The following is a 23,393-nucleotide window of genomic DNA, read 5'->3' as shown; positions in this document are numbered from 1 at the left end:
AGCTGGCAGGCAGAGAGTTCCTGGCTGGTAAATTGATTAGTATTAGTGAATTAGTTTATTAACGTAGTCAGAGTCAGACCACAAACACTTCAGACACTCACTACTTTTGTCCATGTGTTGGTAAACTGCAAGTTTAAGTCTAGGCAGAACTTTTTCAAAGTACTTTGACTTTCAATTCCTTGTGGACATCTCATGTGAAATTTATGATATTTTGTGGCCTAGGATGTGAAATTTAGAGATGTGTTCTGATTTTAAGTTCTAGATTTCAGTATTTTGCCTTGTATTTGAGCACATACCAAAGAGGTCTAGGTTTCTGTTGGCGTTATATGTACAGAGAGTTTCAGTCTAATGCCACTTGGTTCCTTAACTTTTTATCTAACTTCTTGTAAGCTCTGCAATACTGCACAGAACAAACTCTGTGGGTAGCTACAAAACCATCTACCTATGTGTGCTGCTTTTGATGATGAACTTGATTAAATCAGAAGGGAATTAAAATACAAAATGGTTTTCTTTTAAAGAGAGGGACACCCACTGATGGAACAGGCTAGTTAGACATTGGAACAGGCTGCCCAGGGAAGTGGTGGAGTCACCATCCCTGGAAGTCTTTAAAAGACGTTTAGATGTAGAGCTTAGGGATATGGTTTAGTGGGGACTGTTAGTGTTAGGTCAGAGGTTGGACTCGATGATCTCGAGGTCTCTTCCAGCCTAGAAATTCTGTGTGATTCTATGTGAACACCTCCTAAATATTAAAAATAGATGGGTCAGAAAGGAACATAAAATTAGGGACAACCTAGCCTATATTTTAATTATCAAAGATAAACTATCATTGCCACATCAACATTGGAGTGTTGCTGTAATAGCCCAGAAGTGACACTGGCAGTGAAGGCATGTATTCATATCAAACAGGTACTAGATAGGCATACTGAAACCTAGGTGTTCCCTGCCCAAAAGAGGGGACAGGTCCAAGGCGTGCTTTCCTGACTCATTGAGCTGGTTGTTCTCTGCCAAGTGGAATAGCTTTAAATGAAGAAATAACTCACTTCTTTTAACCTGCTAGCAGTCTTGTGGCTCAGGGTAGCTCCAAGGGATGAGCTGGAAGTCTGAATCCCCAACAGGAAGGAAAGCATGCAACCTAGTCTCTTCCTCCTGTGTTCCCTAGCCACAAGCAGTGGCATTACACCCATCTCTGTTACTTCCAAGGATGGGCATGGCTCTGCTTCATTTTAAAAAGAAAAAACACTGGGAATTACTTTCAGAATTGGCTCTCAATAGGAGAGAAACATCTCTCAGTAGTGCTGGGTAAGATGTCTATGTCCCAAATTTGAGACATACCCTTTTACTAATCTTTTGTTAATGATGAGTTTGGGTTGTCTGTGGTCTATGTTATGACACAAATGTTGGACTTCCCAGTTATCTGTGTTTGCAATGCAAGGAGCTGCAGAGCCTCTCCCAGGCTGAGGGAGTCTGCAAGAGTGGGGAAAACCAGGGACCCTGGCACAGGTCTCCTCCTTTCTGGGGAGAATCCCTGTCTGCTGTTGCTTTTTCTCAATGAGCATGACAGTTTCCTGATTTCACTCTGCTCTTGCTAGTATAAAAGCATTCAGTTTTCAGTGGGGACAGGGAAGGTCACACATACCACTGATGAAGAGCTACAGCATGATATTTAATAGTATACAGAGGGCACTCCTCACTGCTCATAGTAAATTCCTTCAGATACATTTCCTTGGCCTATATGCTGTTTTTGTTGCTGTTGTTTTGTTTTGTTTACAGCTGGAACTGTTTTCAGAACCTGGATATAACCAACACAGTTAGCATTTCCTTTGCTATATAGTGTGCTCTCGTAAAAGAAATCTACTGTGCTTGGATTTTTACAGAAGGCACCTTCCATTGTATGTGTTGTAAGTACTGTTTTACATCATCTCAGGGAGAAATACAACATTTCCAATACATGCTTATTAGCTTCATTAAACAAATAATATTTCTTGCATACACAAAAGATAAAACTTTGACAGCTGAGTCATAGAGACTACACATGCTCTCTTATTATTCTTTGAGTGACAGCCAGTCCTTTGAGGAAACAAATCCTTTTGTGACAGAATCTTACAAACAGTGGGCCAGAGAAATCCTACCACAAGCTTTGGTCAGTCTACATTTTAACACTGTTAGTAAATAATTGGCCATTTCTTTGCTGGTGGAGCTGCTATCTGGATGTGCTCAGCACAGGGTTAAGGAGGGGAAGTGTTGTATGCTATGAATTAGTCTGAATCTGGTAGAATATAGAACTGTCTTAGGGCTATGCTAAATGGCACTTGATTTCCCCCCCCCCCCCCCCCCCAAAAAAAAAAAGGAATTTTTAATCCCACATGATCACCCTTACCAGAATGTCCATCCCTTGGAGTCACTAGAGCCATACAAGGAAGAAGATGACAGAGTCAACCCAAGATACTCTTCTCGGCAAGTTATTTTAGAACAAATGAACTTTGAAGAATAATGTACTTGCATACTCCCACCTCCCAGCAAGCCCTCATGAGTCATAGGTAGAAATAAAAAACAAAGAATAAAATGTAGTTTGGGAGGTTACTAGAGCAATTTCTAGCATACATAAACTACGTCAGATAACTTCATAGAGTTTTGGAAGATTTTATTCTTAAAAGATGAAGACTTACTAAAGCAGAAGCTAGCAGTCTCTTCCACTGTGTATGCTTAAACACAAATTAAGAATCCAACTATGAGGACAAAAGAAATGTAGCCTAACAGCAAGAAGTGTTGCGGTTGCCTAGCTTGGGGTTGGTTCAAAAGGATTGCTTCAAAAATCACAGTAAGGGTATGTTCAACACTTGTTTCAATGGCCACTCACACCTCCATTTAAAACCATAATTACAGATAACACAAAACCACTGTGCATTTCACCCAGATTTCTAGACATGTAGCAGAACAAATATTAGCAGTGAAAGTGCAATGTGACTACAACTTCATCAACCAGATCTATTAATAAACCTCATGAAAATTACAGTCAGTCTTTACAGTTTAGTTTTCACTAGCACTAGTTTAACTTCAATGACTGATTAACCTTTCTGGAAAAAATCAGTCCTCTTTAAAGATGTAACACTCTCCCCCTAAAGTGAGATCAAATCCGTTCAACACTCCCACTCATGCTGCTCTTGAGAAGAACCAGGGAAGAGAGGAGAAAATATATTTTAGAAACATGGCCAGACATTTCTTAAACAAGGTATGGTGACATAAAAGGAAAAATCTTTCAAAAATACTTTACATATCACTTTTAATAACAGCTTTCTCTTTTGTATCTGTTATCCACTGAGGCCTGTTTTTCCAGAGCAGAAGAGGAAACATTCTTCTGTCTTACTAGATGCCCACACAGAGGTGCTAAAATCTATGATGGAGTGGCCATTGGGATCACTATGACTAAATCCCCCAAGAGCAGGGTTCCAGAGCAAAGCAGAGAAAGGCAGAGTTGTGACTGAAGCAGAAACCAGGGCAGGAATTCTGAGATCCAGGTGGAGAAGGGAATCAAAGGGGGGGGCTCACCATGGGGGAATGCCCCATCCTCCAAGAGGCCTCCAGGAGGAAAGGCTGGGGATAATTGCTCCTCACAAGGCACCAGTTCTGCACAGTGATCAGTCAGACATGATGACAAGTTTAATTAGAGTTGTTCTAAGGTCAGGACACCAGTCACGGTAGTTAAAAAGCTATATCCCCTGTTTTTCTTATTGATAAGAGGGAATCCTACTGATTAGCATAATATCACAGAATCATAGAAGGGTTTGGGTTGGAAGGGACCTTAAAGATCATCTAATTCCAACCCCCCTAACTATAGGCAGGGATACCTTCTACTAGGCCAGGTTGGTCAAAGCCCTGTCCAGCCTGACTTTAAATACTTCCAGGGGTGGGACATGAACAGCTTTGCTGGGCAACATGTTCCAGTGCCTCACCACCCTTACAGAAAAGAATTTCTTCCTTTTACGTAATCTAAATCTACTATTTTTTAGCTTACAGCCATTACTCCTTGTCCTATCACTACCTTCCTTGACAAAGAGTCCAACCCCAGCTTTCCTGTAGTTCCCCTTTAGGTACTGAAAGGCTGCTGTAAGGTAACCTCAGAGCCTTCTGTTCTCCAGGCTGAACAACCCCAACTCCTTCAGCTTGTCTTCACAGGAAAGGTACTCCAGCCCTCTAGACATCTTGGTGGCCTTCCTCTGGACTTTTTCTAATCTCTGGGGTTCTTGATGCTTCTCAGTCTGAAGCCCCACACAAGATGAATACAGTACTGATATTTGCATAACAAAATTGCAATACAATGTAACAAAGCTCACAGACATGGACTAGAAATACTAAGCAAAATAGGTCCACAGGTAATATCACCTGAGATGGGATGTCGACCTTCACATTCACCTTCAAAGTCATAGCATCCCCATTTCTGTCCACATCACTGTACAGCCAAAGTCCGCTTTGTGCTTTGCTTCCTAGCACAAATGTCATCTCAGTAGTGAGTGTTCATTTAAGCCCTTTTCAGTCAGTGGCACTGCACCAGTCTGGCATGCATGACACCTTGTGATGCTAAACGTGGCTTAAGATCTTTTCATGCAGACCAGGCTCCACAGGGATGAATAGGACACTGCCCTCACCTCTGCTGCCTGTGCCTCTGCCCAAGAGAACTTTCTTCCCCTCCATTTCCTCCTTCTCCTCCTCTTCCTCCTTCTCACACCTCTTTCCCTCTGTTAGAAACAGGCAGGACTGAAAGCCCTCTCCTTTCCCAGTAGCTACTACATAGGAGCACTGTGAAGCCACATCATCAGGGACTAACAGCTTGCAAGGGATCACACTCAATTTGCCCAGTGCCAGGCCCACAAGAGTGTCATAAAGAAATGATCTCCAGAGAAAGACTTGCAAAAAGCCTCTCTGATGTTTAGAATGAGATACAGAGTAAAAACAATAAATAATGCAATTTTGATTTCATGCAGTGAGAAGTAATATGCAAAAAAAAAAAAAAAAAAAAGTTATAATTTATCTTTTCAGATTTTTGGAAAATCAAATCATCAAGATTATTTTAAATAGCCCCTGAAAACCAACTTGAGCATCAACTACTCTTTAAAAAGAAGCAAAGCAAGAGTCAGCAAAAGCCTTTCCTCCAGTAGCTCCTGGTGTGCTCTCTCTGTTGCCCTGACAACCAGCAGGCTCTTGGCTCTTTGGCAATTGCTGCAGATAGAGCAACTTTTAGATTTCTCTTTATAATGTTATTATTGTTATAAGACACACACGTAAAAAAAAAAAAAAAAAAAAAAAAAAAAAAAAAAAGTTATGTCAAATTTAGCCTGTGCACCCAGGTAAAGAACATTTAGAAAGTCTGGTTTTTAAATAGCTCCTAATGGCAGGGGCACAGTTTAATTTCAGAGCACTGTCAATCAGAAAAAAAAATCTGTAGGTGCTTTGATTCCTCGATGGCAGGAACCCTGTAACTACCTAGACTGTCTGATGTTGAAATGTGAACTCCCCATCTGGATTTCTGAGTCTGAACTGTATCTCCTTCTCCTCTGAGGCTAATCCCCATTTTCTTCCAAGGAAGCAAGTTGATATTCATCCTAGTGATCCCAGTGACTACATTTACTTATTCTGTAGAGCTCTTGCACCCTGTTTCAATCCTAATTTGGAATAGATGTCATTGAAAGCATTCACATACCCATACTTAGAAAAAATATATTAACCTGCCTTTGTTATAATCTAGTTTTTTTCCTAGAAAATTAATTGTCACCTAATGTCTTAGCCATAACAACCCAGCCCCGAGAATCCAGCAGTGGATATTTTTTATAACTGTGAGACTTGAACTAAAGTGAAAGCCTAGCTTTTTCCAAAGTACTAATAAATTTAAATCTAGTTTTCACCTTTTCTTTTCCCCTTTCATCCAAGCTTTTCTATTAAATTGGAAGTCTGGCTATCATCATCTTCTGGCCATCTAGAAAAACACAGTTATTTTAAGGGTTAATCCAAAATGGAAATGTTGCCAGCAATACACATAATAATCTAAATATAGTCTGAAAGCAATGTAAAGTAATGTTGCTTGTGTTACTTCACCTATCACCCAGCCCCCACTGCTGTCTCCCCCCTCATCCAGGAGAAATGGTGAGCCAGTAATCAAAACACTTCTGGGACATGCTATGCTCTCAACTGTTCTGGTGTAAATCTGGAGCCATTCCATCAGTTTCACATTTTCGGTAACTCCACATTTATACCTCTACGCATGAACAATTTTTGGCTGTGTGCTTTGATCCCATTTTGTCCAAATATACTCGAAAGTACAATCCCTTCACCAGTCTAACATATTACCAGATACTGATTTACTATGTGCATTTTAGACTTTTGGCCAGAAAAAACAGACATGAATCATCTGTGACAGCATGTCTTCTGATAGCACGCAATCATCTGCAGACCGTTGGTATAGCCAGTGAACGGCTGCCTTTTACATCTCTGCAGGTCTCAATGTTTAGATATCATGTGCATGGAGATTTCATTTCATTCTCACCCTCTCCTAAGTAACCCAGTTACTTACACTGTCCATGTTCTTTAGCAGGCAGGCAGACATATCATGCTGTCATTCCTCTCACTCCTATTTATAATCATTATATTATTAACAGCTGTACTGTTTATTAAACAGAGGCTTTCATAGATCATGCAACAGAATAGAGAGATAAAGTGATCTTTTACTCATAACTTTTAAGCTACATAGTTATATGCTTGATTTAGGACCTAACAGGTTTATTACACAGCAGAACAAACAAGACCAAAAAATGAAATAAAATAAATAAAATAAAAATAACCAAAACACACCAACAACAGTCTTTTCAGTTCAAAATAAACCTCACAAAAACTGTCCTTTGCATCATATTCACCCAAATATATTATCTTTCAAAATATCATACAATTGAAAGGCTCATGGCCAAGAAACATAGAAGAAGAAAAATAATCTGGTATGTCTTAGCTAGGCAGACATTGCAATGAGAGTACAGTTCAAAGTTCAGTCTGCAATCTGTCCCTCATATGAAGTCAGATTTTTTGTAGGATCCAAGGCTGAGTTAGAGAGGGAAGAAATGTACCCAATATCAAGTCATACACACAGCCCGTCTAGTGTCAGCACTACACTATAAAGATTGACAGGCCAATTACAGCCACTTTGCATCTTCTGTGCAAAGCAAGATTGGGGCCACATGATTTACATCCCATTCTTAGGGATGTTCCCCTATCCTTTCAGGGCATAGGAGCTTATCACAAAGCCAAAAGAGGAACCCAAATTTAAGGCAATAATTGCAAGGATAATCTGGAGAAAAAAAAAAGAAAAAAAAAATTAGGTTGAAGGAGAAATAATCACATCTGTGCTCACACTTCAGTGGAAAAAATATACAGTGTTGCAAATTCCCATGCTTCTGTCCAAACTGATAATGGTCAAGAAGCACAAGGCACCCAGCTACCGAGACTGAACTGCCTCATCTCTGTCTTCTAGGCAAGCAGAACCTGAAAATGAAATACTGGCCAACCAGTATGTTAGATATATTTTTAAATTAAGTGCTACAAAAATGTTGCTCTGATTGTAAAATGAAGTGATAGAATTACTTCTGTTGGCAGTTTATTTTTGGACTTAGTACAATATGCTAAGAATGAACACATTAAACTTCCTCTAAAGCTTAATTTTCCAGTGCATTATAAAATGATAGAAGATAGTATTGCCTGGTGATATGTGTTTTCACTACCACAATGAAGCAGTAGTGAGAGGCACTTTCTTACTCAAAGATAAAAACACTGTAAGGGGGGTGGGGAAAAAGGCCCCCAGTGCCCTATTCTCGTTGGAGGTTTTCAATGCACAGAAAGCATGGTGAGAAAACCATGACTACTGCATCCTTTCAGATCACACAGCCCTGTAAGAGCTCCTTATAGTTTTCAGGGAAAAAAAAAAAAAAAAAATATGTATGGGATGTATGGGGAAGTATTTCCATGAGGACTCATTTCCAAGTTCCTCACTGACCAGAGTTCACTAGTAAACAGACCTTACCTCACATACAGAGACTTTTTATCTATCCATTTGTGTCACTGCCCCAGAGCCTGTGCAGGAGGCCATCTGATTTTGTGCATCCCCAGCTAGTACAGCATGCTGTAGATTCTGCACATTGTCTCTTGACAGGCCACTTTGGGCTACCCAGTGTGCCCTGGACTTTCTCCACTGGCATCCTGTTGAAATGTTGACCAAATTCAAAATCTTGGTTCCTTCAGTAAAGGTGATCAGTCATCTGGATTTGGTGTCTCTAAGTTAGTCTGTAACATGTAGCTGAAACTTTTGGTAAGAAATTCTGTTCCCTCAGCTCAATGGCATTTCTTTCATAAGAATGAAGGTGTGGCACCTTCCATGCACAACCACATACAGACAGCATCATAGAAACTCAAAAAATAATCTCTTAATTTGTTACCAAAGTACTATACAAAAGTACTGGATAAAGCAGAAAAGTCAATGAATCAAGGAAAGTATTTAAACACTGTGGTAGTGAGGGATGGTGTGAGAATTTTGACAGAACATGTTAATAAAACAGATACGTTAAGAAAAAGGAAGAGACATATTCAGTTCTCTGGTCTAGGAGGAATACTAATGTTTTAAAAGTAGTTTCATCACATTTACAGAAATAAAGTGAATTAGGGATTGAGATGAGTCATTTGAACTTGAACTTGAAGGGGATGGGGAGCAGAATGTGACCCTCACTATCCATGAGGAAATGGTTGGCGACCTGCTACAGCACTTGGATGTGCACAAGTCGATGGGGCCGGACGGGATCCACCCGAGAATACTGAGAGAACTGGTGGAGGAGCTGGCCAAGCCACTTTCCATCATTTATCAGCAGTCCTGGCTATCAGGGGAGGTCCCAGTTGACTGGTGGCTAGCAAACGTGATGCCCATCTACAAGAAGGGCTGGAGGGCAGACCCAGGGAACTATAGGCCCGTCAGTTTGACCTTAGTGCCAGGGAAGCTCATGGAGTGAGTGTCATCACTTTATCTGTTATCTTGAGTGTCATCACGTGGCACTTACAGGGCAAGCAGGTGATCAGGCCCAGTCAGCATGGGTTTATGAAAGGGAGGTCCTGCTTGATGAACCTGATCTCCTTCTATGACAAAATGACGCACTTGGTGGATGAAGGAAAGATTGTGGATGTGGTCTACCTTGACTTCAGTAAGACCTTTGACACCGTTTCCCACAACATTCTGCTCAAGAAACTGGCTGCTCGTGGCTTGGACTGGTGTATGCTTCATTGGGTTAAAAACTGGCTGGATAGCCAGGCCCAAAGAGTCATGGTGAATGGAGTCAAATCCAGTTGGAGGCAGGTCACTAGTGGCATCCCCCAGGGCTCGGTACTGGGGCCAGTCCTCTGATATCTTCATCAATGATCTGGATGAGGGCATCGAGTACACCCTCAGTAAGTTCACAGATGACACCAAGTTAGGTGCATGTGTCGCTCTGCTTGAGGGTAGGAAGGCTCTGCAGGAGGATCTGGATAGGCTGCACCGATGGGCTGAGGTCAACTGCATGAAGTTCAACAAGGCCAAGTGCTGGGTCCTGCACCTGGGGCGCAATAACCCCAAGCAGAGCTACAGGCTGGGAGATGAGTGGTTGGAGAGCTGCCAGGCAGAGAAGGACCTGGGAGTGATGGTTGAGCCAGCAGTGTGCTCAGGTGGCCAAGAAGGCCAACGGCATTCTGGCTTGTATAAGAAGCAGTGTGGCCATCAGGTCTAAGGAAGTGATTGTCCCCCTGTACTCAGCTCTGGTGAGGCCACACCTCGAGTACTGTGTTCAGTTTTGGGCCCCTCGCTACAAGAAGGACATCGAGGTGCTTGAGCGGGTCCAAAGAAGGGCGACGAAGCTGGTGAGGGGCCTGGAGAGCAAGTCCTACGAGGAGCGGCTGAGGGAGCTGGGCTTGTTCAGCCTGGAGAAGAGGAGCCTCAGGGGCGACCTTATCACTCTCTCTACAGATACCTTAAAGGAGGCTGTAGCAAGGTGCGGGCTGGTCTGTTCTCCCACGTGCCTGGTGACAGGACAAGGGGGAATGGGCTTAAGTGGCGCCAGGGGAGTTTTAGGTTAGATGTTAGGAAGAATTTCTTTACTGAAAGGGTTGTTAGGCATTGGTACAGGCTGCCCAGGGAAGTGGTTGAGTCACCATCCCTGGAGATCTTTAAAGGATGTTTAGATGTAGAGTTTAGTGCTATGGCTTAGTGGAGGACTTGTTAGTGTTAGCTCAGAGGTTGGACTTGATGAACTTGAGGTCTCTTCCAGCCTAGAAATTCTGTGATTCTGTGAACCTTCCCTTCAAACCTTAGGCTAATGTGGCATATTCCCCAGAGTTCACTGTGGACAAGACTGATTCCTTAACAGACTCTGCATTTGTACCAGACCACTTTGCCACAAGGATGCTGAAAGTGTAATCTACATATACAGAAAACAGTTAAAATAAAGGTTCCTCTGAAGCGCAAACAACCAAGTCTGTTGAGCACATACTTCCTTCTAAGTTTCCAGCTTTAAGCACAACCTTAAACTTAGACACAAATTTAATTACTTTGCTCAGACAGAACCTTTGAGAGCTGTTCACCCAAATGTGAAGTGCAGAACAGTTTAATAGACACATTTTCAGCCTCTTTTAATTGTCAGTACCATAATTCAGTTTTCCCTTAATAACATGCGATGACATTTTCACATCAACACTGCATCCTACAGCTTTCAAGAAAAGCAGAACAACAAAATACCTTAAAAATCACAGTCCCCTTCAAATATAGGTGCAGTTCACAGAAAGAGATTATTATCGTCACCACCATCATCATTATTGTTATTCTTATTAACTAGACAGCTGATATAATCAGAAGGGGAAAAAAAAAAGAAAAAGAAAAAAAAAACTTTCAGGCATAAATTCTCCTTCTTTCAAGCTATCATTTCCAATACAAGGGCAAAAACATTGCAGTTCATTACAGAGATGAGAAAAGAAGAGACAAGGGATGGTGACAGGACTGTCTTAGAACAAAACAAGACCACCTATAAAGGCAGAATGAAATAAAATGCCAGAAGAGACAGAGGATCTGGGCAGCACACTGCACCTGCCTCCAGTTGTCAAAGAAAGTGCATCTTGTAGCTAATTGCAAGTGTAGTATCCATCAGCTTTGCTCAATGTTTGGGTTCAGGGGATATAAAAGCAAAATCCTGCCTTGTAGTGCTTAGGTAGAAGACCAAACCACCTGCAGACAGGCCTGATCCTGATCCCAGCTGGGATCAAACTCAGTTATCATAGAATATTGAATATTAGCTTTATACTCTATTGTCTTCCCTGGAGAATAATATAACACACACACACAACAACAAAAAATCCCTCACAAAAATTGATCTACTCTGTGTAGTTTCCCTCACTTATCTTTGAGCACTTGTGTGCCAGCAATAGTTAATACCCAGCCCTGATTTCCCCTGTGTCCTAAATTTTTCTGTTCTTTCTCAGTTAAAGATGCCAAGGCTCATAAAATCAGAGCTCTCTACAATTAGTTACTGTATGAACACAAGCCTCTGGTACTGCTTTGCTCACTGCCCAATTCTCCCCATCAAAGCAATAATCAGTAAGGTAAAGCAAAAGAGAGACTATAAATACTGTGTGCGTGTGCATGTATATGCACACATGAAGTGGGAACAGTCCTCAGATTATTATGTGGAAACAGCTGAAGAGAGAAGTTCAGAGCAGGACCTTGACAAACTCATCCTCAGTGATGGGTTCTTAACAGAGTCCCCAGGCCATTTGCTGCCCAGCACATCACCAGCTCAGCCTTTTAGCTAATGCACTTCCATGTTATCTCCAAATGTGGCATCTCCTGCTCTGCTTGGCACAACCCCTGTGAGAGATGCTCTCAGTCAGCCCTGCTGATACCACTGAGCCCTGCTTGGCTCACTAAGCCTGAGAACACTAAGTGCATACATGGTTTCTGAGGTCTGGACACAATCTCTCAGGAACTTTCTAGTTCTCTGTCTCAGTGAGGGTATGAACTCATCTGCTGTCCCTCTGTTCACATAAGGAAATGGCTGCCTCCGAAAAACATTCCTCTTGCACATACAAAGCAGTAACCTACAAGTTTCCCACTCCTTTATTATATACTTACTTTTCTTTTAGGTGGCTTATTTGTCATGACCAGCTCTAGCATCCCTTAGGCAAGGCTAACCCAGTTCTGTTTCAGAGTTTGCAATATTCTAGCTGCCTAAAGATACACAGACATGCAGGGGGTGACTACAGCCTTTATATATATGCACAGGAGTACAGTCAAACTGAATGATTAAAATATATGCCGGTGATTTAATCAGATGAAGAAACTTCTCCAGTTCCACTGAAGTCAATGGGGACACCCACTCATCATTCCTCATGGCCATTCTAGGACAGTACACATTTTACATATGCAAGTTTCCACTATTGTGCAATGACACTGAACATCAGCTGAGGATCTCTCCCTGGCTGTTCCTGTCTTGCACAGAACAAGATGTAAATGATCTTCATTCATTTCAAGGAGCCACAGAGGATATTCAGACATCAGGAAGTTCAGGTTTAGCCAAGGACAAATTCATCTCCTCACATGCTTGCTGTAGTACTTTTAAAGATTATGGCCACTCTCTACAGTGAGGTCTATGCCTTGCATGATCTTTTGTAGAAAAAGTATTCAAAGAGAATTCTCAAAGTTGCATATTTTGCATTACCTTCCCCAGTTAGAAAGGGTGAAATTAAATTTGAATTAATTAGTCAAAAAGTGATGAAAGCCTGAAATTGACTTCACACTGCAATTTAGAACTAGTAGCATTTGTGTCTAATTCACCCATTAGATACTGCGAGCTATATTCAGACTTAGACACCTGAGTGTAGCATTGTAGCATATAAAACTTAGACTTCTCACCCCACCAAGGTGATTCAGATGATCTAAATTAGATATTTATGTAATCTTGGAAAAACAGTTACAGGTGCTTCTAAAAGCCCTCAGAGGGTGTTCCAGTAAACCTAGATTGGTGGCGCAGAGCCTGCACTTTCCTGCGAGACAACTCAGTGGTCCTATAGGATGAGTCTTTCAATTCAAAAAGCTGAATTCTGTTTTGGCCTATTGCATGGAGGAAGCAGATACCCTTTACAAGTTAGACTACTAGAAAGTGTAACTGCCAGAAGAGGACACTTGGTCTGCCTGCCTCGCGCAGCCTGAATCCAGGAGTCCTGCTGACATACAAGTGCTTTATCTCCAGTCAAACAGTTGGCTGCTGGACCATTTATTGCTAGTGTTAAGGGATGCAACCCTATGTCATGCCATCTGCCAGCCAAGGCACACACTGAACATTACTTTGGGCTATATAGGATCATTGGGATTGGGTGACCATAGCACTGCACCTGAAAGAAGCAGGTCATCTGTCTTTTGTCACCTGGATGTTGATTGAGGACTAAGTCTGCACTTGCCAACTGCCCTGGACAGTCTTTCACCCACTTTATAGAGCAGGTTTCTGCAAAGCACTGCTGAATCCTGGCAGACAATATATGCCCCTTCCTTTCTATATTCAGCTTCAGTCAATGTTCCTGTTTTTACACCAATATGAAGAAAACAAATTTTTTTGGCTGTTATACTCAAAGCATGAGATTTTGCCCCAGTTTTGATTATCACTAGGCCCTGTACACTGTGCACGTCTTCGTTTCTGGATTACCCAGGGCCTCAGTAAGGATATCCACTTCTTTTTATCAATATTCATGCTTAGCTTTGTGAACAAACTTCAGTCCCATCAACTCCAGTGTTTGAAATGCTTAACTAACAGGAATGGGGATAACCACATGCTTAAATCCTTTGCTAAATTTATCTCCCAGAGAGGAAGAGGATTACGATTCATGTTCATTGATTGCATGTGATTTTAAACTATTGCAGGTTCTACTGAACTTTCTCATTAGCAAGCACAGCAGGCCATTCACTTTGAAAAGCACTATTTATTTTATTTCTTCTGAATGCAGTTTTATATTTTCAGTTAGTACATGAAGTTGAACCTGAACTTCTATATGGACTCAACTCAGCTTTATCCACCTATGAAATCAGCAGATTTCCATCTGTTTAAGGGAAACAATAACCACTACATTTCAACATGCAGGAAATTAGAAACCTCCCCAGGCCTAAGTTCAGTCAGTTTTTCTTCATGTTTCTCACTTTTCAGTAGAAAGCAGTGTGCAATATCCTGAACTGTCCAAGGTATTTCAGGACTATAGCACTGAACATAATTGTAATGGTTAAAATGTCTACTTAGCAAGCCCTAATTGAATATGCAAATTGAAAAACCTACATTAACATCTCAGAAATGTGTGATTCTGTACCCACTAGTGTTTATTTGCAGTTTGAACAGTTTGTTTCTGGAAGAAGAAGAAGGAAAAAAAAAATCTTTCAAGCTTGTCCATTAAATTATTCTACCAGCTGTCACCTTATTAAAAGTCTGCAGTTAATAATAAAACTACTTTAAACCACACACCAGAAATTGAGAGAAATTGAGAATTTAAGAACAAGCTTCCTTCCCCCAAGGCTTCCTTGGAAAGGTTCTAAGATTCACTGACAACCTCATACACACATCTCATCCTGCCAATATTCCCACAGTACAGCAGAACCTAACAGAACATGAACGCAGAATTTCAGATCTGAAGGTAAGGGAGAATAAGATGGATTTGTTCTGTGAGAAAAACTGCCCAAACACAGCACAGAAATTCTGACAAAAACTGAAACTATAAATAAACATTTGTGTTTTTTTTTTTCTGCATTTATAAACAAGTGGTGTAAATTAAGAAATAAATCAGAAAGAAATAGAACACATGATTTTGTAAGACATGAAGGAAAAAAGAAGAGCAGTATAAAGCAGAAAATGTAATGCTCTCTTGGGCACTATTGAGCAAAACATCCAAATTTAGATTAAAATGTAGTTTGAGGTCAATAAGGATCAAGAAAGTCAAAATTTTTAACAAGCCTTAATCATCACAATTCCCCAGCAGAAGAGAAGGGACTCCTGATGGAAAAATAAATAAATAAGAAACAACAGTAAAAATCCCATCTCACATATGTACAAACAAAAATTAACATCATGATTTATTTCTGAGGGTGTAAAACTCATAAATTTTGTATCACACAAAAGAAGACAAATTGTGGCATCAGGTTAGTAAGACGATAGGATTTAAGGTTTGGGGCTGTTGCTAAAGCCCTGCTAATGTGAATTTTGCTAGCTCTGCACCTCTAGCTTATTGGGTTGCTATCTAGAGCTCATCCGACCGGAATTGGCACAGTTTATGTCCGTTTGTTCTGCGCAGGAAACAAAAATGAAACTACTACTGGATTTGAGCCATGACTATCTCAAGTGTGGGGCAAATGAGGTAAACACTAAACTGAGACCCTGTGCATAAGTGATAGTGAAAGTCTGGAGCCGGGGAAAAGAGACAAACTTTCATTTCATCACACTGCCATCAGCAAGAAGGAGGGGGAGAAGTTGCTACGTTTCTCCTATATTTGTGAACTGGGAAAGTGTACCACTGTGATCACAGTCACTGCGATAATCTCCAATTTAAAAATACATAGTTTGCATTTCCTTGCAAGGAGAAAGAAGGAAAGAAGGAAAGAAGGAAAACAGAAGGAACTAGCATGGATGAGGTTTTATGACATGCCTCTGTGACTGTTGCTGATCAGAAAAAATGAAGAGTTTCAGAAGAATGACTTCCATCAACCAAAACGGTTTGGTACTGCCTAGATGAAAATACAAGCAGTCGGCCACTAGTTCAACCACCAACATACAAGCAAATCAGACTACCTGCTGATACATTTTCCACTAGGCAGTGATAAATTTTTGTTTATGGGTTTGTTGTTTATTTTGTATTTTTCAGCCTTCTAATCATTCCTCATTTCTTACAAAACTCATCAAAAAATCCAAATTGTGCTCAGCTGGTAAGGAATGGGATAAATAGTACTTCCAGTCTCTTAGAAGTTGACAATACTCCTGTTCTAGCTGATCATCTCTCAGTGATATTTCATGATGAAAAGTAGCACAAGAAGACTGGTATCAAAAAGGAATTTTCCATGTGTATAAACTAAAAGACACAAGGACATTACATCTCACAAGCCCTGTCTATCCATTTTGGAATCACCCCCGAACTTGGCATTCATATATTTTCATGCCCAAGAGAATGATCCTAACATTCTTCTAGCGATGCATCAGTTCAACTAACTTATTAGGTCAATCCAACTTCCACTGAAACTCATAGTATAACGTTCTTATCTCCATCACTCCAATTTATTCCATTGCTTTTAGAAACCATGAGTGTTCTATTGTATCTGAATGTCAGTATGCTTGCTAAAGGCCAACACCAAAACTGACCTTTTCCAAGATTCCTATTGACTATCACTGGATCACAGACATGCTAATGGAATAAGACTCCCTTTACTCACATTCAGTCCTGAGAATAACATTTGTAAGAAGAGTAACCACAAGGCTTGGAACAGAATGAAAATTAATACAAAACTATATATTTGTAGTAACGATGACACTAAAAATGTCTCCTTTGCAGGATCACAAATTTTCTTAGACTATACTTCAACCAACAACTGTTCTCTCAGTGGCATGTTTGGTCCATGGGATTTCATGGGATTTTGTAAAAAAAATTTTTTTTTTTTACACATCTTTGGTTGCTGCAAATGCTTATCTTGAAAAACTGGAAATTTTTTAGATTAATTAACTCTATTTTCTTTACATGGTAATTTTACTACTTTTTTGTGTCTAACCGCTTCCTTCAATTTTAAATAGATTGTCTGATAAATGTACAGTGATGTCTGACAACCATTAAGCACTAATCGCTCATTTGCAGCATAGATCAACAACATTCAAATTTAGTGACTTCAGAGGGTGAAATAGCTGCCAAGAAAATTCAACAACAAAAGAACAAAGACTGAAAAAAATAAAATTAACTCACCAGTTATGCAGAGAGCCACACTGTGAGATGCCTGTCATTGTCATGGCCCTGAGTACGCCAGAAGGCCTGACAGCCAAACTCATTCAGAACACACATCCAGGAGCATGGGAACCCCATTTCAGATAAGCCCAGGGACATTGGTGCCTGCCCCAACAATGACACAATAGGTCTCCATACCTGATTCTGGCTCTGCCTCCTGGGTTGGATCTCAGCCCTGTGCTGCAGTAGCTCACCTCCTGGATGGATCCCAATGACAGACATTGCAGCCTGTCCTCTGCTCTCTTTCTGGTTCTGTCTCTGTCCAATGGATAAACTTTGGCCCCACATCATCTCTTTGTCTCCAGCCCTGGCCTTGGGTCTGACCCTGTCTCCCTACTGGTCCTCCAGTATGGATCCTGGCTGTGGCTTACCCCCTCACTATGTCAAGGGCAATTGATGGACCCTGCTGTTGACCCAGTTCTGCCTGCTGATCTCATGCCCCAAAGGCCAGCACTGGCGTCACCCAGTTCCCCAGACGTGCAGGAGCAGCCTGCCCTGGCTGTGCCTTCACAGACATTTCTAGACCTAAATATACAAAGCCTGAACTGCACACCTTTTTTGAACAGCAGAGAGGATCCATTCAGAAGCCATGACAAATGACTCTTTCTGTTTCTTTTTCTCAGTAACGTTTTTATAGCATTTCAAAACCCAGCAGCACCAGGTCTTTTTCCTCACTTCCTCTTACATTGTTCAGCATTTTATGTGTAGCAACAGGCTGAAGTTAGGGTACAATGCTGTGATAACTAATTCCTCCAAGTGTGCATTATATATATTTGAGTCTCACACAAATTTGTAATAACAAAAATAAATAAATAAATAAATTTAAAAAAAAAAAAAAAAAAAAAAGAGGAAGATTTCCTAAAACTCTTTATAAAACAAGATATTTTGGGAGTTCCCTCCCGAACCATCTGCACCAAAATCTTGTGTCTGCAGAATTTCCCAGAACAAATTTACCAGCTACCACTCCTTGAGCTCAAGCCCACTGTTTTTTTCAACCTCCATTGTCACCAACACAGTCACGTGTCCCTCTTCATAACAGTTGGTGACCAGGCAGTATGCTTTTTCCTCAGCCTGGAGTAAGGAGGTGCTCTTCATACTCACAATGAGTCACGAAGCAAGAAGAGCTGCCAGGAAGCACAGAGGAAAGACTGGGTGAGGCAGAAAGGAGACTGTTGTGCCTTGCTTGCTACTCTGTAGCAAGCAAGCTACCCTGTAGCAAGCTACCCTGTCTCCTTTATTGTAGTCTCTGCTAAGAGCTGCATTTAGTGGAAAAATAAATAAATAAATAAATATTAGGAATTTGTTTACTGTTTTGTTTTCATCACTCATCTCGGTAATAGATTTTATCACATCTCATGGGTTGGTGTATCTTTAGACTAACATCTTTATGTAACAAACCTTATATTTATTTTAGTGTCACTACTGGCATGATTTTGCTTGGTAATATCACAGTACTACTACAGTCAAAAAGCAAAATATTTAAATTAAGTCTGATAACCTACAAACACGTAAAAGAACATATACCTTTACTCATATGAACTATAAGCTTAACTTTTAGTGAAGTAGTAAAGAAATACTTGAATCAAATAAGCGTATTTGTTTTCCCACTAAAAGCCTTCTCTTTTGCATAAAGTCAGTTACTGTGAAAAACATAAATGATTAAACTTTCAATAAAGTAATAGAGTGACTAGATTTTTAAATACACACAGACTATCATTTTCTAAATGACAGATCTAAAATCAGGCTTCTAAGCTTCTATACATGGGATTTTCAGAACTATCTGGGCTGATTTAAGTGTCTCACCAATTCAAAATAAAATTCCTAATAAAGAAGTGCAGTTTGCTTCTCTCTCTTGTCAAAGTTATTCGAAAATGCTAGCAGACACAGATATGACATGAACAACGTTTATCAATTCTGTCTTTCTTAGTATATTTTTTCACTGTCTTTTCATAGGGAGCTTGAGACTGAGAAGTACAGTATCAAATATCAAAGCTGAAATTCTACTAGTTATTCAAGCTTTAATAAAACAGGTACAAGACAAGAACATTCACCACTTACAACTTTAAAGTATAATCATTAATCTAGCTTGACATATTAAAGCTCATTTTCCAAAGTTATACACATTGGCATGGAGCTTCTACCAAGCACCTGACATAAGGGATGTAGAAAAACAGTTTGCTAAAGTGTTTTTCATTGTTCTAGGTACATTTTATCTGTACTGACCCAACACTAAGTTAGCCTAAGTAGAAATTTAGCTATTATTAAAGAAAGCTCCAATAAAAAGGTGTATGACAAACATAATATATTTTTGTGTTTCTAGGTTTTCATTAAAACTATTTCCATTAATTAAAATCATGGAATTCCACTATAACCAGATATTTCCATTATCTGTGAAGATATTGGAGATAATGTGGAGATATATGTAGAGATGATATATGTAGAGATAATCTCCAGTCATGACGCTGTCATTAGCAATGCACTCCCCATGATTCAGGAAGTCTTGTAGTCCAAAAATGGATGCTGACAGGACAGGTATTGAGGCCATGCAGATCCAAATCTTACCTGTTTCTGAAGAACTGTGTAAATGCTCCATGCTGGGACCACCCAGCTGGGATTTAGCTATTTTATGACACATCCAATCTGTGCTGATAAAAGAAACAGTTCTAATTTGAGATGCTTACACAAGTGGACAAAAAATAGCTTCGATAGACTCTACAGTATCTCTTCGATAGCCTTTACATGTTTCTTATTAAGAAAACTTTTCTTCTACAAAAAAAGTAAAGAAAGTATGTAATCTTTTCAATCACGTCCTTATTAGAATATAAATATTTGCTTTCTGGTATAAAACATTAACAGTTATTTCTGGGACAGGTGGGATCAGCTCTTCACTGTTGTCAACTTGAATTAGCTTCATGTGATACACCTGAATAAACATACCTCAAAGGTAGCCACAGGCTTCTCAGTGTACTTGTACAGGGGACAAAGACACAAATGATTTTTTTCTTCCATTCACTTCATCCCTACTTCTTTAGTCTACACAGAGTACTTTTTCCTGCTTCCCAGTGGAATATACTTTTTTTTTTTTTCAGTATTTCTAAATCAAATTTACTTCCTTTAAAGACTGAGCAGCAAAGGAAGTCATCAAGTATATTCAAGTTTGAAAATTACATATTAAAAACAAAGATTGTTACTGTAGAACAACTTCTCAGTGTTTTCTCTTCAATATGAGTTTTCACAGACAAAATTCTTAAATGCTTCCTTGACTGTCTCAAACTGCCTTGTTCTGTGGTTAAGGCTGGCTGTCTTCTAAACTACCAAATGTCTGCCATCTAGAAGTTAAGCTACTTGTTCACGCTCTTGCCAAAGTCAACAGAAAGCTAGACAATGCCATAAGGCAACACATCCCATCCTCAAACAAGTGTCTCAGATTGGCTGGATTATGACCAGCAGCTGCCTTGGTGGGTAGCCTAGACAGTATCTACAGATAGATGCCTCGTGCAACCTATGATGTCTCAAATGGCATTAGATGCCTACATTTGGCACCTACATCATGCTCTATTTGGATGTCATGTACATGTATTTAATGTTTTGTTTAATCTGTTACCCCTATACATGAAAATGATAGCTACCATGCATCATTCCCATGGATAGAACTACCAGGACACATTTTGTTTTAAATAGGGATTGTCATAATATTCTAGCTAGTGATATAGGTGAGCATGGACAAACACACTGTAAACAGACCTCAGGTTTTCTGGCCTCCATCTTCTTTCAAACAATCTCTAGGTAAACTCACAAGAAAATTCTTAACCATCTCTTTACTTCTCTCATATTTTACTGCTGGAAAGAGTAGCAGTGACACCATTGTGTTTGGGACACCATTACTTGTGTTGCAATAGTAATGAAGTCATCATCATAGTTACCATTTAATTGCATTAATACCTAGGAACTTCTGTTCAAAGCAGTAATCTGAATGTATCCTGAGAAATTATTTCCTTGTGTCAGAATTTAATGCAGTTGACAAAATAATTGATCAAAATCAAAAGACAGTAATAATGTAATACAGAGATAAGTATATCTTTCACCTGAGTATTTTTAATTTAGTGACTTAATTTAATAATTTGGGAAACTAATTTAATACTCTTTGCTTCTGATTTGTAAATCCATCAGTATGCTTTAATCATTCCATTTGATTTTCCATTTTCCATTAATTTCTGTCAGAGAAGCACTGCTCTAAGATTTCAATAATCTAATCTTCTATTTACTTTTGTTGATTCATAATTTAAATTTAAAATTTGGTTTGCTCTTTGATAACTTAATCTGGTTCCTAAACAGATAATGTACGGTGCTGGAATCAGATCTCTTGCAGGAGGCAATAATCTTCCTCTTCTTTCAGAAATCACCTTTCAACCCTCTCAAAGCATTAGCAAAATGAATAGGCTGAGGCTAACTTGTTTACTCTGAAATGAGCTCTCTAAACATCCAGATAGGAAAGGAGAGTTGCTCCTGACACATTGCTGACTCCTGCAAGGATTACAGAAGTACTGCACAATTGGTTTTACGATCCCAAGTCGTCAGCACCCTTATTTACAATTATTATTTTATTCTATGTTTTACTTCAGGCAAGTGAACACGATCACAAAAATATCAGTTAAAAGCATTAAGTCATATGATGTTGACTAAATAAAACAAAGACAAATACATTATCTAAAAATGTAAGCTTATATGTAAAGATGCTATTACAAAGAAAGAAGCATCAGGTGAATAGGAGAGTTTTAATTTGCTAGAATTAAAGTCAACTGAACCATTGTGAGAAGACCTGATTTACTAAACTCTCAGAAGTAACAGCACCTTTTACAAACTCAGTGAGACTCAATTGCAAAACAAATTAGCTAATAGGGAACTTAATTAGCAACTTCTTACACTCATACATCTAATAGGAAAGAAAAAAGGACACACAGTTGCTTCCTAGCCCTTCTGTGAAAAAAGTCAGCACTATATAAATGAGTACAAGAACCAATCACTATAGAAAAGCAAGAAATGTTATTGCTTAAAAAACAAAGTATATCTACTGTAAATTCAGAGATACTTATACAGTTTAACCAAAGGTGAAAATACCGGTGCAGTAAACTGCAAACAAAAGAGAATTCTGAACAATATATAAAATTTGCAGTCCAAGAGATGTATCAGTAAAGTTTCTCAACACTTAGCAGTCAACACAACCCCAGTCCCTCCATGTGTTATATTTTTCTAAGGCATCATTAGATAGATAAATACATTTCAAGAATTCTGACCCCTCTCTTTGGGAGTATAACTCACAAGGCTAAATGAAAAACAGCACCCAACAGGTGCTTAAATAAAGTGTTTGGACCCTTTCAGAAATACCTTTGTGGATTGAAGTAAATCGGTCATCACATGAAGAAATGTATTTACATTTCAGAGGGAAAGAGGAAAGTACAAAAATGCCCTGACCCTAGACTCATTCAATACAAACATATGTAGGGTTTAAACAGCCAGTCAGTTCTGAAAAGTTATAAATTAATATCTTTATGGTCACCTTGGCTACTGTCCCGTCAGAGAAATTCAAGACAGCTGTGGAGATACTAGCCCTCTTTCACATCTCCATCACAACAACGTCCATTCAGCCTCTCTGGCCTCCCCCCAGACAGAACATTGTTAATGGTTTTGGAGGTTGCACCCTGCTCTTATCCCAGAGGAAGTAAAGGGCCTGGGTATCTCTGCAGCCACAAACAATGACAGGTCACAGCCCACCAGCAACTCAGTCCCTATCCCATTCTCCAGTGATGTCAATCATCAGTTTTCAACTTGGTGTTGTACATAAATCCCTAGTTATAAAAATAAAATAAAATAAAATAAATCCTTTAATCTCTCTCTTCTACCAAACAAGGTACATAGAGGAGGGAAAGAAAGGTTGCACTTTTGCTTCTCAGGATGTATAAAAACCCAAACTGCTCACAGAGGTTGTTACCATACTTAAATAACATTTTTGAAACACTTTGAATGGCAAAGATGGAGCTTAAAAGTATAAACATAATTTGTATTCTTAGAAGATGTCTTCTCCTAAAAGCTTTTCAGGCTTAGATGTTAAGCATCATCCAATACCACTGTTCCCCCAGGAGCAATTGCTCCTTCTGCAGATTCCTCAGAGCAGTTGAATGCCAAAATATGAGATTTACACTTGAGACCACAGATCAGGGGTGTCCAGTCATGCAATGGGAGATCATATCTGCTACATGAGCAAGAGGCTGTAGGGTTTGCCTGCTGGAGGGGAGTGCAGGGGCATATGGAACACAGTGCCACAGTTTCTCCTGCCCATA

The 23,393-nt window shown here is 39.7% G+C and overlaps 1 long non-coding RNA gene across 1 annotated transcript; it reads right to left on the bottom strand.

Annotated features, from left to right (window-relative positions):
• Positions 1-17,969: 17,969 nt before the first annotated feature.
• On the bottom strand, positions 17,970-22,559 carry LOC110351696 (uncharacterized). Its single transcript, XR_002399444.4, has 3 exons — positions 22,441-22,559; positions 19,618-19,700; positions 17,970-18,179 (listed from the first exon to the last, which is right to left on the bottom strand). It is a non-coding gene; the product is annotated as an uncharacterized lncRNA (long non-coding RNA).
• Positions 22,560-23,393: the final 834 nt, after the last annotated feature.

This window comes from Anas platyrhynchos, chromosome 1, assembly GCF_047663525.1.
Source record: "Anas platyrhynchos isolate ZD024472 breed Pekin duck chromosome 1, IASCAAS_PekinDuck_T2T, whole genome shotgun sequence".
Lineage (NCBI taxonomy): Eukaryota > Metazoa > Chordata > Aves > Anseriformes > Anatidae > Anas > Anas platyrhynchos.
This window is presented reverse-complemented; position numbering and strand designations above follow the sequence as displayed.